Genomic DNA, 13,657 nt, shown 5'->3' with positions numbered 1-13,657 from the left:
GTGAATCATCAATATTGTATGCAAGTTGTAAGCAATCTTGTTAGAAAGACGACCATTTCAGCGTAGAATAGCGTAAATTTGCGCATTTCAAGTTTTACGCGCTGTTTACTTTTCATTATTTTTTTCTGTGTATGACCAGGGAATGTAAAATAACAACATTGCTAATGACAACAACATTGTCCTCTCTCATAAATGTTGGCACAAACTCAACTCGCAATAAGCGTAACTGCAATAGGACAATGATCGCCTGCCGCGAATTTAGCGAGGTAATCGGTTTTCGATGATGTTTCTGGTTGAATAAGTATCAGTTATCAATGGTTAGACATAAACTTAACCAGCTGTTGACATGATTTGTGTTTTATTTCAGAAATATCCAAGTTATCGCAGTTTGAAAACAATTACCTCTCCATTGCAAATAAAATGGAACGCAATATTGTCTTTATCCTCTGCAGACGAGGACAAAAAGTTATCGCTATTCTCTTTTGTTGCTTTTTTTTGCATTTTTCAGCAACAATTACGTTCATTGTCTATGACTATTAAGATAATCATTACATTTCCTGTGTTTATAGAACATTTCCAAAAACTTTTTTACGAATTTCCAGAAATGATTATAGATTCTTATAAATTTTATGAAATATTGGATGATATCAAGTAATTATCGCTAACTTCTAGGAATTCGAACCTTCCGAAATCTTCAGAAATTCTGCTATGATCTGCTAGTAAAGTGATCGTCCAAGAATCTTCAAGGGGGTTTTATACTATTTTTCTTTATAGCTTCTATGATTTCATGCAAACGTAGGTATATTTTCGATTTCTATAGATTTCAATAAACTCTTAGAAGCTTTCAGGTTTCTTCTCATAGGCCTGCTATCAGATATCCTACAACCATCATAAACTGCTTCATATTTGCATATTTCTTGGATTGTTCTCTCATATTGTTTAGTATTCCAACTTTTGGAGATTGGCTCAGCAGTCTAGTGACTACAGCTTGTGCCTTTAGACAGGATGTCTGCCATATACTACATCACTTTTCATCCTTACCGAGTTAACGAAATTTCCTTTCCGTGGTATTATGGGGATGCAGAGTTTTCTCGGTCTCTAGTAGCAACAATAATTACACACTAACATTCCTCTCCTTTCCCAACTGGCTGGAGCCGTAGGTAGTAAATAGCAAGCTTTATTCATTTGGATCGCAATTTACACCAGCTCTGACCAGTCACGCATAAGCAACCATTAACAACTACAGTACACCTTAGTTAAGCTAAGCTACATCCTTGTTTAGATATTTAACTATAGGACAATTCTTCGACTGTCCTACCCAGGTATTTTCATGCGTAGGACATGTCCTACCTGTCCCACCCACTCCCGGCGCCACTGATGAAAGCTGCTGTAGAATGTTGAAAGCTGCTGTACAATGTGTTGTTATTTTTTTTAATGGGTGATCAACAACCATACAGCTAGTCCTCATTGCGTTCAATTCTTTCGATTTATCTAGCAAATAGTGATGCGCAATTCTTAGAACCTGTTGGAAGTAAAATGAGAGACTGATCACAATTTAAGAAGGACTAGCAGACCCGATATGAGGCCCTCCTTAGCCGTGTGGTAAGATGCGCGGCTACAAAGCAATACCATGCTGAGGGTGGCTGGGTTCGATTCCCGGTGCCGGTCTAGGCAATTTTCGGATTGGAAATTGTCTCGACTTCCCTGGGCATAAAAGTATCATCGTGTTAGCCTCATGATATACGAATGCAAAAATGGTAACTATGGCTTAGAAACCTCGCAGTTTATAACTGTGGAAGTGCTTAATGAACACTAAGCTGCGAGGCGGCTCTGTCCCAGTGTGGGGATGCAATGCCAATAAGAAGAAGAAGAAGCAGACCCGACAAACTTCGTTTCGCTGTTCTACCAAAACGATTCCTACTGTTATAACCTTCCGCACAATCCCAAAACCTCCCGTGGCACCCATGAGAGGTCATAGAGCACGCTGCAAGTTTCTTTATTAGATGCCCAACTAACCATCCTTCCCCTTTCTCAGCATTAGCAAGGATTCTATCACAAACACCCGAATGACAAACGCCCGAATGTAACAGTCGCCCGAATTCCATTCGCCAGAAAAGACCAAACGCCCGAAAAGACCATTCGCACGGATAGGTCATACAGTTGTGTTCAAAAAAATAGCAGTGCAGCATCACCCTATTTTAGTTTGTATTTTATTTATGTATGTGTCATTGGTTCATCTAACCAACTACCTCAATATGTAGTAGTGACATCGCAATTCGTAGATAGGTATTGATTGCAACATAAACATTCTGACTAGCGTATATTTTTGTGATTACAAATAGCAGTGGCCATTTTTTTCTGTTCAAAATAATAGCAGTGTATAAAGTTTTATGGGAAACAGCTGGTTTGTGTGAAATTTATTGAACTTTTCGTTATTTTTTCTACCGGTAAGTTTAAGAATATAAACAATAAAATAGAAAACAAGTTTGTTTTTATTAACTTGCAGAATAATGGGTCGTGGTAAGCATTGCACCGAGGAAAAACGGAATTGCATCAAAACTTTGATTGGTGAGGGTAAAACTTACAAAGAGGTACAGGAAATAATCGGGTGCTCCGCTAAAATGATCAGCAATGCTTTACAATGGAAATTCAAGACTGACCGCCGTGGCCGGAAACGATGTACTTCCCAAAGAATCGACAGGAAAATTGCAAAGTTGACACAAATAGATCCCAACACCCCTTCAAACAAAATAAAAGATTACCTGGACTTATCTGTGAGCACCGTTATAATCAGATGACGATAGATGGAAGCCAAACTGTATGCGAGAAGCTCTCGGAAGGTACCTCTGTTGACAAAACGACATGTGTCAAACCGTCTAAAGTTTGCCAAAATTCATATTGGTTGGCCGAAGGAGAAGTGGCGCAATGTTTTGTGGACTGATGAGTCCAAAGTAGTCCTGTTTGGTTCAAAAGGTCGTCGACAATACTTGCGACGTCCTCCATGCACAGAATAACAACCAAAGTATACGGTAAAGACTGTGAAACACGGTGGAGCCAAAATAATGGTATGGGGTGCTTCTCTTACAATGGTGTTGGGCCAGTCTATCGCATACCAGGCATCATGGATCAACATGGGTACATCGCTATACTCAATGATGTTCCCTTATGCAGAGGAGGAAATGCCCCTGAAATGGTTGTTACAGCAGGATAATAATCCCAAACATACCAGTAAACGTGCCAAAGCATGGTTCCAAGAGAAGAAAATTGAGGTTATGGAGTGGCCAGCGCAGTCTCCCGACCTCAATCCTATTGAAAATCTGTGGGGAGATGTCAAATACGCTGTTTCTGAAGCAAAGCCGAAAAATGCGGATGAACTATGGACTGTAGTGCGTGATTCCTGGGCGGCAATACCTGTTTCCCGATGCCAAGCCCTTGTGAACTCAATGCCGAGGCGCTGCGCAGCTGTAATCAAATACGCTACAAAATACTAAGGTGTCTGCACACTTTACTGAAACAATAATAACTAAATTCATTTTAAATCTTTTTTTTTGAGTGAACTCGAATACTGCTATTTTTTTGAAAAGCGACTTTTTGATACTTATGAAAATTTCAAATTTCAATTTTAAATTTTTTTTTTCAATTTCAATTTAAATTTCAATCACAAATAAATGAACTCTCAAAAACGAAACTCGGTGGGTAGTTACCTGATAAACCGAAATAAATCCTCGATTTCTGACACTTTTTAGGCCTCGATTTCTGACAATTTTACACTCGATTCCATGCTTCAAACTTAAGAATGTTCAACTTATTAGCTCAATTATTTAGAATGCTAGTTGCACAATGTACTGTATATGCATTTGTTCGTTTTATAACATTTTCACCTTCGCAATTGTTTATGCAGCATTCGCAGTGCACTCTTATTGGTAATTCAAAAAAGATGTGACAAAGATGGCGTAGCTTGTCATCCCCGTAAGGAATACTGTTTAGGGTATTTTCATAGATCGACCATAGTGAAGGGGAGAAAAGTGGGTCTCTAGTAGTCTTTTTGTGCATTGATTGGCGACCATTCACATGAGTCCGCTTCGTTAGGCATAAGTACGTTAGGCATAAGTAGGTGTGGTGATCTACCACTACATTGTCCTTTACCAACTACCTGTCGAGGTAGTTTAGGATGATAAAAACAGGCAGCTCATCGACGGGTAAATAATTATGAATATTTACCTCTCGATAGTTACCTGACAATGTATATATAGCACGTAATTAGAATTAATAAATTAGAGTTAAGGTAGAGCTTGTTCTTCTCTCCACCGACCATATCACATTCCCTAGGAGCTGGAGATGGCTGAGGCCACTCCAGAGAGGACTCGGCTCGCTTCATACGTTAGCCATAATGGACGTTACGCATTACGCACGTTAGGGATAATGTACGTTGGGCATAATGGTTGTTTGGCATAATTCTTCCTTCTTTATGTCATGGGCTGTTCTTTGGGTCATTTATGTATAACGTACATTATGCCTAACGGGTACACCCCATTCACATAATACTTGCTTACATAAAAAAACGTTTCTTTGGGCAAGATTTTTTCACCTCCTTGAATGCCGTTGTTAAATCTTAACATGAAAAAAGTGCTAAGGTAACATACTTTTTATAGGCAAGTTGAAATCTGTACTTCTTCCCGTATGCCGATTGTAATCCCAATCACTGATGTTTTCTTAAAACAAAACTTTGGTTGAGGAGAAAGAAACATACCTTAAACATGAATTTGGGAAGACAAGTTCCTCAGCATTAATCTCAGCCATCTTTAAATCCAATAGTATATACTCTGGATCTGGACGTATACTGATAAATTTCGTTCCATCAATGAGCAAAAGGTTGTATTATACGTTCCCGTGTTTTAGCATCAATACCAAGGGGAAGAATCGACGGTGGAGACCCTCGCCTACAGTTCCGTGAATTGTGATCACTTGAGCAAAATGTTGTGGAGCAGTTGAGAATGTTCCATCTTCAATGTTCCATCCAAATCTTGGCTTGTGCTTACAACACTGAACGATGTGTTGAAGGAAATAGAAAGATCGTCCCATCATTACCATGGATACAGTCAAACCTCCATGAGTCGATATTGAAGGGACCATCGACTCATGGAAATATCGAGATGTGGAAGAGAAAATCTTTGGAAAGCTGTTTAAAGGGACCATCACAGTAACCCAGAAAATATTTTTCTATATGGCATAATTTGCTTCCATGAGTCGATATCGAGTCATAGAACATCGACTCATGGAGGTTTAACTGTAGTAGACCTCTTCATGTTTTCAAAAAGTATTGAAAATTCAACCAGTCAGCCCAGAATCACAATTGTTATGCTAAAATAAGTCTCCTGTCAAATTTTCAGCTAATTCGGATAAAATTTCGAGGTGGCTCAAGTCGATTTTGTGTTTTTGGGCTATTTTCAATTTTGGAAAAAATCTAACAAGAGATATAAACGTCGAAAACTGTCACAACAACCTCTATACGGAAGCTTTTGGTGTGCTCTACAAGTCTTGTGAACATTGCGATTCGTTCCGTTCACGTTTTGTCCATGTTAAAGTGATTTTCAAGCTTTTAAGTGCATAAAAATACTGTTTCACCCAAAAGTCGTTGTTCTACAAAATTCTTGAATTTATGACAAATGATTGCTAATTTATTATATTATTATTCCTCTTTTTTCCCTGGAAATTTGAGTTATATAATTGCCCATGTGTGATTTACCGTTAAATTCTTAAAAATCAGAAGCTGAACATTTGTCGTAAATTTGCACGTTAGGTTTTCTTCAAACAAGTTGTTCGAACAAAACATAAATCAAATCATATGATATTTGATGCTTACAACAAATGACTTCCAAATTTTGTTGATTTCACCATATGTTTGCATGCTTTTTACATCCAGTGCATCGTAGTAACAAGTGAAATCGAAGCTTCTTTGTTTGAACAACTTGTTTGAAGAAATCTCAGCGTGCAAATTTATGACAAATGTTCTGCTTCTGATTTTTAAGAATTTAACGGTAAATCACACATGGGCAAATATATAACTCAAATTTCCCGGGAAAAAAGAGGAATAATAATAAAATAAATTAGCAATCAATTGTCATAAATTTAAGAAATTTGTAGAACAACGACTTTTGGGTGAAACAGTATTTTTATGCACTTAAAAACTTGAAAATCACTTTAACATGGACAAAACTGGAACGGAACGAATCGCAATGTTCAAAAGACTTGTAGAGCACACCAAAAGCTTCCGTATAGAGGTTGTTGTGACAGTTTTCGACGTTTATATCTCTTGTTAGATTTTTTCCAAAATTGAAAATAGCCCAAAAACACAAAATCGACTTGAGCCACCTCGAAATTTTATCTGAATTAGCTGAAAATTTGACAGGAGACTTATTTTAGCATAAGAATTGTGATTCTGGGCTGACTGGTTGAATTGTTGATACTTTTTAAAAACATGAAGAGGTCTAATGGATAGTCGATCGCAAGAAAGGTTCTGCGTCCAATGTGGTCATATAGCATCTGTCGACATGCACATATATATCGTTACATTATGATGGTTATAAGAGTTCATCACGTCGTCTTCGGCGTTACATCCCACCAACTATGTGAGAGACGTGTACAACAAAATATGAGATAAGTAGAAAATCAAATATACTATTTATTTTTATTAGTCACAAAAAATCTTTTCATCAAGTAAGGTGAAGAGTTTATTCGGGCGAATGGTCTTTTCGGGCGTTTGGTCTTTTCGGGCGTTTGGTCTATTCGGGCGTTTGTCATAGAACCTTTGCAAGGACGTGGCATGGACAGATCTCGACTACTGGAGATTGCATTGGTTCCATCTAGAAGATAGTGATTAGTCCCAAATCAATATCTGTGGTAACGGATGAAAGTGATGCTACTCTCGTACAATAGTTCTCCAAATCATTCCGGAGTTCAGAACCATGGTCTTCCAAGTCAATTACGCTTTGAACAAAACCAGTAGGAACCCATGGTTCCAAACAGGCTCTTAGAGGCCATGTGCATGATTTACGATTCAGATTTGTCCAAATCGATATTCTAAGCTCTCTACATCATGTTGTCCGTACAGGTCATTGGAGGCCACGTGCATGATTTACGATTTCGATTTGTCTAATCCGCTATTTTTAGTTATTTCCTGAAATGTGTTCAGATCGGTTTCAAAAAGCAAAATAGTGATTTTGAGGGAAAACAGAAATTTTGGTATTAAAGGGTTAAGTAAACTCTAAAGAATAGCACCAGTTTAAAATATAAGGTATAACTCGTAAACACTGTCAATGATTAAAAGAACTTCCTATAATCTCTGTCTATTCGACTATTTGTTTTGTAGACCTTTTGTCTCGTCGGTCTTTCGTCCTTTCGACCTTTTGACCCATTTTTTTCATTTTATTTTCTTTTCTTCAACCTTCTACAATTTTTTCTACCTTATTTTCCTTCGACCTCTTGTCATTTCGACCTTTTGTCCTTCAGATATTTTGTCCTTCGCCCTTTTGACCTTCGACCCTTCATCCTTTCGACCTTTTGTCCTTTCGACTTTTTGTTCTTTCGATTTTTTAAACTTTTGACCTTTTGATTTTTCGACCTTTTGTTCTTTCGACCTTTTGTTCTATCGAACTTTTGTCCTTTCGACCTATTGACACAGATTCGACCTATTCGGCCAAATGACCTATTCACCAAAGTGATTTTTTCGGCTAAATGACCTATTCGGGCAAATTACCTATTCGGGTAAATTACCTATTCGGGAAAATGACTTATTCGTGAAAATGACCTATTCGGACAAATAACCTATTCGGGCAAATAAACTCTGTGGGAAAAAGAAATATTAGGCGAAATGACCTGTTCGGGCAAATGACCTATTCGGGCGAATGACCTGTTCTGCCACATGACCTTATCGGACAAATTGAATATTCGGCGAAATGACCTGTTCGGGCAAATGACCTATTCGAAAAAATGACGTATTCTTCTACATTTCTTTTATTTCTTTATTTATTTAATCCATCTGACACCAATAAGTCTTAATTATTATTTTAAAACTTAAAACTATAAAAACAAACATCTTGAATCACATTCATAAAATTATTTCACAAACAACAATACTAATAGATACAATACTTAAACTCATTATCGTTATTCATCACAAGCATCATCTACTCATGGAAGCCAACCAGCCCCCACCTTGAGGGAAGTTAAGGATGCCATTCAGCAGCTAAAGACCAATAAAGCAGCTGGTAAGGATGGTATCGGAGCTGAGCTCATCAAGATGGGCCCGGAAAAGCTGGCCACTTGCCTGCACAAACTGATAGTCAAAATCTGGGAAACCGAACAGCTACCGGAGGAGTGGAAGGAAGGGGTTATATGCCCCATCTATGCCCCAAGAAAGGCGACAAACTGGAGTGTGAGAACTTTCGAGCGATCACCATCCTTAATGCCGCCTACAAAGTGATATCCCAGATCATCTTCCGTCGTCTGTCACCATTAGTGAACGAGTTCGTGGGAAGTTATCAAGCCGGCTTCGTTGACGGCCGCTCGACAACGGACCAGATCTTTACTGTACGGCAAATCCTTCAAAAATGCCGTGAATACCATCTGTTCGTTGATTTCAAGGCGGCATACGACAGTATAGACCGCGTAGAGCTATGGAAAATTATGGACGAGAACAGCTTCCCTGGGAAGCTTACCAGACTGATCAAAGCAACGGTGGATGGTGTGCAAAACTGTGTGAAGATTTCGGGCGAACACTCCAGTTCGTTCGAATCGCGCCGGGGACTAAGACAAGGTGATGGACTTTCGTGCCTGTTGTTCAACATTGCGCTAGAAGGTGTCATGCGGAGAGCCGGGTGTAACAGCCGGGGTACGATTTTCAACAGATCCAGTCAATTTATTTGCTTCGCGGATGACATGGACATTGTCGGCCGAACATTTGCAAAGGTGGCAGAACTGTACACCCGCCTGAATCGTGAAGCAACAAAAGTTGGACTGGTGGTGAATGCGTCAAAGACAAAGTACATGCTTGTGGGTGGAACCGAGCGCGACAGGGCCCGCCTGGGAAGCAGTGTTACGATAGACGGGGAAACCTTCGAGGTGGTCGAGGAATTCGTCTACCTCGGATCCTTGCTAACGGCTGACAACAACGTTAGTCGTGAAATACGAAGGCGCATCATCTGTGGAAGTCGGGCCTACTATGGGCTCCAGAAGAAACTGCGGTCGAAAAATATTCGCCACCGCACCAAATGTGTCATGTACAAGACGTTAATAAGACCGGTAGTTCTCTACGGACATGAAACATGGACAATGCTCGAGGAGGACTTGCAAGCACTCGGAGTATTCGAGAGACGGGTGCTTAGGACCATCTTTGGCGGTGTGCAAGAAGACGGTGTGTGGCGGCGAAGAATGAACCATGAGCTCGCCCAACTCTACGGCGAACCCAGTATCCAGAAGGTAGCTAAAGCCGGAAGGGTACGATGGGCAGGACATGTTGCAAGAATGCCGGACAGCAACCCTGCAAAGATGGTGTTCGCTTCCGATCCGGCAGGTACGAGACGGCGTGGAGCGCAGCGAGCGAGATGGGCAGACCAGGTGCAGAACGACTTGGCGAGCGTGGGGCGTATCCGAGGATGGAGAGATGCGGCCTCGAACCGTGCATTGTGGCGTCAAATTGTTGATTCAGTGTTATCTGTTTAGATGTTAACTAAATAAATGAAATAAATGAATCATCTACTCTTATTATTATTTAATTCAACAGCGACTCACAAACCATTTGAATATCACAAGCATTTTTTAATTAGGGTCGCCGAGTATTGGTATGTAGTTGAACAAACTCTCTAAACTTGATGTTTACTGGTCACGTTGATGAATTTAGGGCTCGATTTTCCATTTACTGCTAACAACGACTTTGAATGAAGTGAAATTCTTCCAAATGACCTTTTCGGGCAAATGAAATATTCGGACAAATGACTCGTTCGGGCAAAAGACCTGTTCGGGCAAATGAACCTAATCGGCCAAATAAACTATTCGGACAAATGACGTATTCGATTCGGGAAAACGACCTATTCGACCAAATGTCCTATTTGGGCAAAACTCCTGTACGGGGAAATTACCTATTCTGCCAAATGGCCTATTCGGGCAAATGACCTATTCGGGCAAGTGATCTATTGGGGCAAGTGACCTATTCGGGAAAATGACCTATTCGGAAAAATGACTCGTTCGGGAAAAAGACCTGTTCGGGCAAATGACCTATTCGACCAAAAAACCTAATCGGTCAAATAAACTATTCGGCCAAATGACGTATTCGATTCGGGCAAAAGACCTATTCAGCCAAATGATATATTTGATCCGGGCAAGTGACCCATTCATTCAAATAACCTATTCGGTCAAATGATTGGTCGACTTTACGACACTACCCATAATTGAGCCGTTTGTTTGAGAAACTGCATATGTAACATTTTCAGTCAAAATGAGATTTTAATATATTCTGAATCCTTGTCCAAAAATACGTATTCTGGCAAAAAATTCGTTTTTTGGAGAAACTACATATGTCCACGCACTTTGAAGAGCAATTAAGGAGTACTGCTTACAGTTTTTGCACTGGAAGTGCCCCAGGATGTTGAGTTGCGCCTGAATCTATTGATCTTTGTCAAAGAAATCGAAAGATTCGGTGCCAATTTTTTCAAAAACAGTTTTACCCCGAATGGGATATTTCCCTGAAGGAGCCAAGCTTCATCTAGCAAGTACTTGACGGTGTGTTCGGTTCTTCTATTCGGACAAATGACCTATTCGGGTAAATGACCTATTCGGGTGAATGTCCTGTTCGGGCAAATGACCTATTCGAGCAAATGACTTATTCTAGAAAATGACGTATTCGGCCGAAATTTCGTTTCTAGAAGAAGGGAAGGGAAAAAATGCCTTTTTACCGGCGAGTTTTCTTCCAGCTAGTGTTAAAAAGTACAGTAGTACTTTGATACCTACATACCTTGTTGCGGAAAGAAGAACGACAGACGACAATTAGCTAGAAAAACAATGTGAAATTTTGAAGTCGTTATCTCCTTTATTGCCTTTTTTTATTTTGTAAAGAAGGCATTTGCTCTGGTTTTTTCGTTAATCGAGAAGTTTTAATCTCTTGGCTTTATGGCAGGCCGATTGAGTTCTGTAAACACAATTAATAACCAATGTAGGGGACATTCTTTGCTGTAAGTAATATAATAAACTTATGTTCAGGCTATAAACAAATGTCTTCTGCGCGGGGCTCAAGTGCCGAATTATATTTCCGTTTTACAGCGTATTTTTTCTTTTAATTCGTCGTCCAACTAGACGATCCACCAGAAAAAAGATTCAGCTATTTCCGTTTTGACTGTTCGGGGCTGCTGTTGGAATTCATGGCGGTAGGTATTTGATGTGCCACTATTTCCAACGGATAAGCAGTTCCTCCTGTTCCTCAACGGAAACCGAAATATTTATTACAGCAGCCTATATTTTTTATATTCGCTTGAAAAAATAATTAAGAAATGATTCATTGATTGACTCAATAAATTAATAAGCATTAAAACAAATAAATATTTGATTTGTAATCTTTTGTTTTTGAAATAATATTTTATATCCGATTCGCATTTTTCGGCATTTGAACTAACAATACAGTCGGTAATAAAATTTACAAACCACTCGGTAACATTAACGAACATTCGGTAATAATTTGACAGCTAGGTTTCTTATCGTGTTACAAGTAATGCGAAGATTTACCGGAAACATTACCGAGCGCTCAGCGGTTGAGATTTCGGTAAAAATGTTACCGAAGTCGGTAATATTTTTTAAGTGTGTATTCTGTTCGCCTTATACCAGGCAAACGCGTTCGTTTTTAGAGGCATTTTTTTTGCCTTATATCGAGCAGATGCTGTGATTTAAAGAAGACGTGATCTCTGTTCGCTTTATTCCGGGCAAACGCGTTCATTAAAAGAAGGTGTTATATACCCTGTTTGATGTATACCGGGCAAACGCGTTAATTTGTAGATTTTTTTTCTTTTTTCAGCCCTATACCGAACAGACACGTTGATTTTAAGAAGGCATTATCTTCTCAGTTCGCCTTATACTGATAGAAGGCGTTCGTTCAAAGAAGGCATTATTTCTTCTTCTGTCTTATACTGGGCAGACGCTTTCATTTGAAGATAGCATCATCTCCTCTGTTCGTCTTGTACCGGGCAAACGCTTTCATTAAACTTTTTCCTTCCCACGACTTTTTTTAAAGAAAAAAAATATGCTCGAACGAAAACCCGATTTTGTCTTCCCAAACATTTTAGTTGTTCTTTTTATTTTTGTAAATAATACCGCAAACGACGATGATTTTCATAGAATAACTTTTACCATACAAATGGTTTACAATGAATCATTTCTGAGGCCCGTTGAGCTTTTTCGACAAGAATCAACGGGATCCATTCACGTATTTTGCCTTCCCAAAACATAAACTGATTCTTATTTGTGAAACAAATTAAAAAATAGAAATTTGTTTTCCGATTTTGTCACCTTTCCCAAAATTCACCAGGGTAGGGATGATAAAATCGGGATATTTCGATATTAGGAAAAATAGAACAATATGTCGTCTTTAAAATTTCGTGGATTATACCTCATTTAGCCATATGTACTTCAATAGAAATAGACCATCCTCACAACATTCATTAGAAACTGAGTACGCAATAAACAGCGCCTCTTACGCACCGTTAGGACTCTTATTCCGACTCTCAGTACGAAAGCAGACAAGAGTGTTTTCAATGAGTGCTTTAACAACCTACAAATAAACATTGCTAACCCCCATAAATAGACCCATAATGCGACTGGGTGCAGCATAAACCTATTTATAACTTTTCCTTGGCATCGTTCTTGCTTGTTTACAGATCGTATGCACTCGTGTGCCAACCGTCAGCATCCACAAAAACCATCTCAACTGCCAGGATATGGGGAGATATCCTGCGAGATACAAAAGAACGGTAGCTACGACGACAGATCAACGAAGAGACGACGACGGTGACGGTGAGCTTCTGTTGGAAAACCTTCCGAGGTGTAAAGCAAACAAACGTTTAGTCTGCTGGCGGAACGATTTACGTGCAAAGACGTAGACAACGGAAGAACCTAAAAATATCGTCATTATGTGTGTGCACATGGTCATAAATGTTTAATAAATACCCCCATTCTGTAGAGCATGCATCTTTTTGTTGCTGCTAGAGGAAGGAATTTGCCGTCCATTTCGTCCTTTCCAGCTATCATGCATGCATACAAGCAAAATTTAAACCTTTCAAAATCCAAAAATATCACATTCTGTTCAACACCCCAAGTGGCAAGAGCCAAACCACAAAAGAAACGTGCCAATGATTTATTAATTAATATTTTCTCCCTGCCAGGCGTTGGCTTCTACATGTCCATAATCCTCGCTCCAGGTTCACCCTCGCATCAGGAAGACAACAGCGGAGCGCCCTCACGGAATCCTTCCACACGTCCGGAGTGCAGCAGCAATGGCAAACGCCAATACAACTGAGTATGTAATCCTTTTTTTTTTTTTCGTGCGGAGGGAGCTAATAATAAGGCGCCGGTGGAATCTTCACAATGCAGTGCACAATGCCTGAGTGCAGTGTTTCCT

At 39.5% G+C, this 13,657-nt stretch overlaps 1 long non-coding RNA gene across 1 annotated transcript in view; it reads left to right on the top strand.

Moving 5' to 3' along the window:
* Nucleotides 1–13,199, top strand: part of LOC134220972 (uncharacterized) — a 357,919-nt gene extending 344,720 nt beyond the window's left edge. The window contains exon 3 of the long non-coding RNA XR_009982144.1: nucleotides 12,918–13,199. This is a non-coding gene — a long non-coding RNA (uncharacterized LOC134220972). The remainder of the gene's footprint in view (nucleotides 1–12,917) is intronic.
* Nucleotides 13,200–13,657: the final 458 nt, after the last annotated feature.

The sequence above is a fragment of the Armigeres subalbatus genome, chromosome 3, assembly GCF_024139115.2.
Source record: "Armigeres subalbatus isolate Guangzhou_Male chromosome 3, GZ_Asu_2, whole genome shotgun sequence".
NCBI lineage: Eukaryota > Metazoa > Arthropoda > Insecta > Diptera > Culicidae > Armigeres > Armigeres subalbatus.
This window is presented reverse-complemented; position numbering and strand designations above follow the sequence as displayed.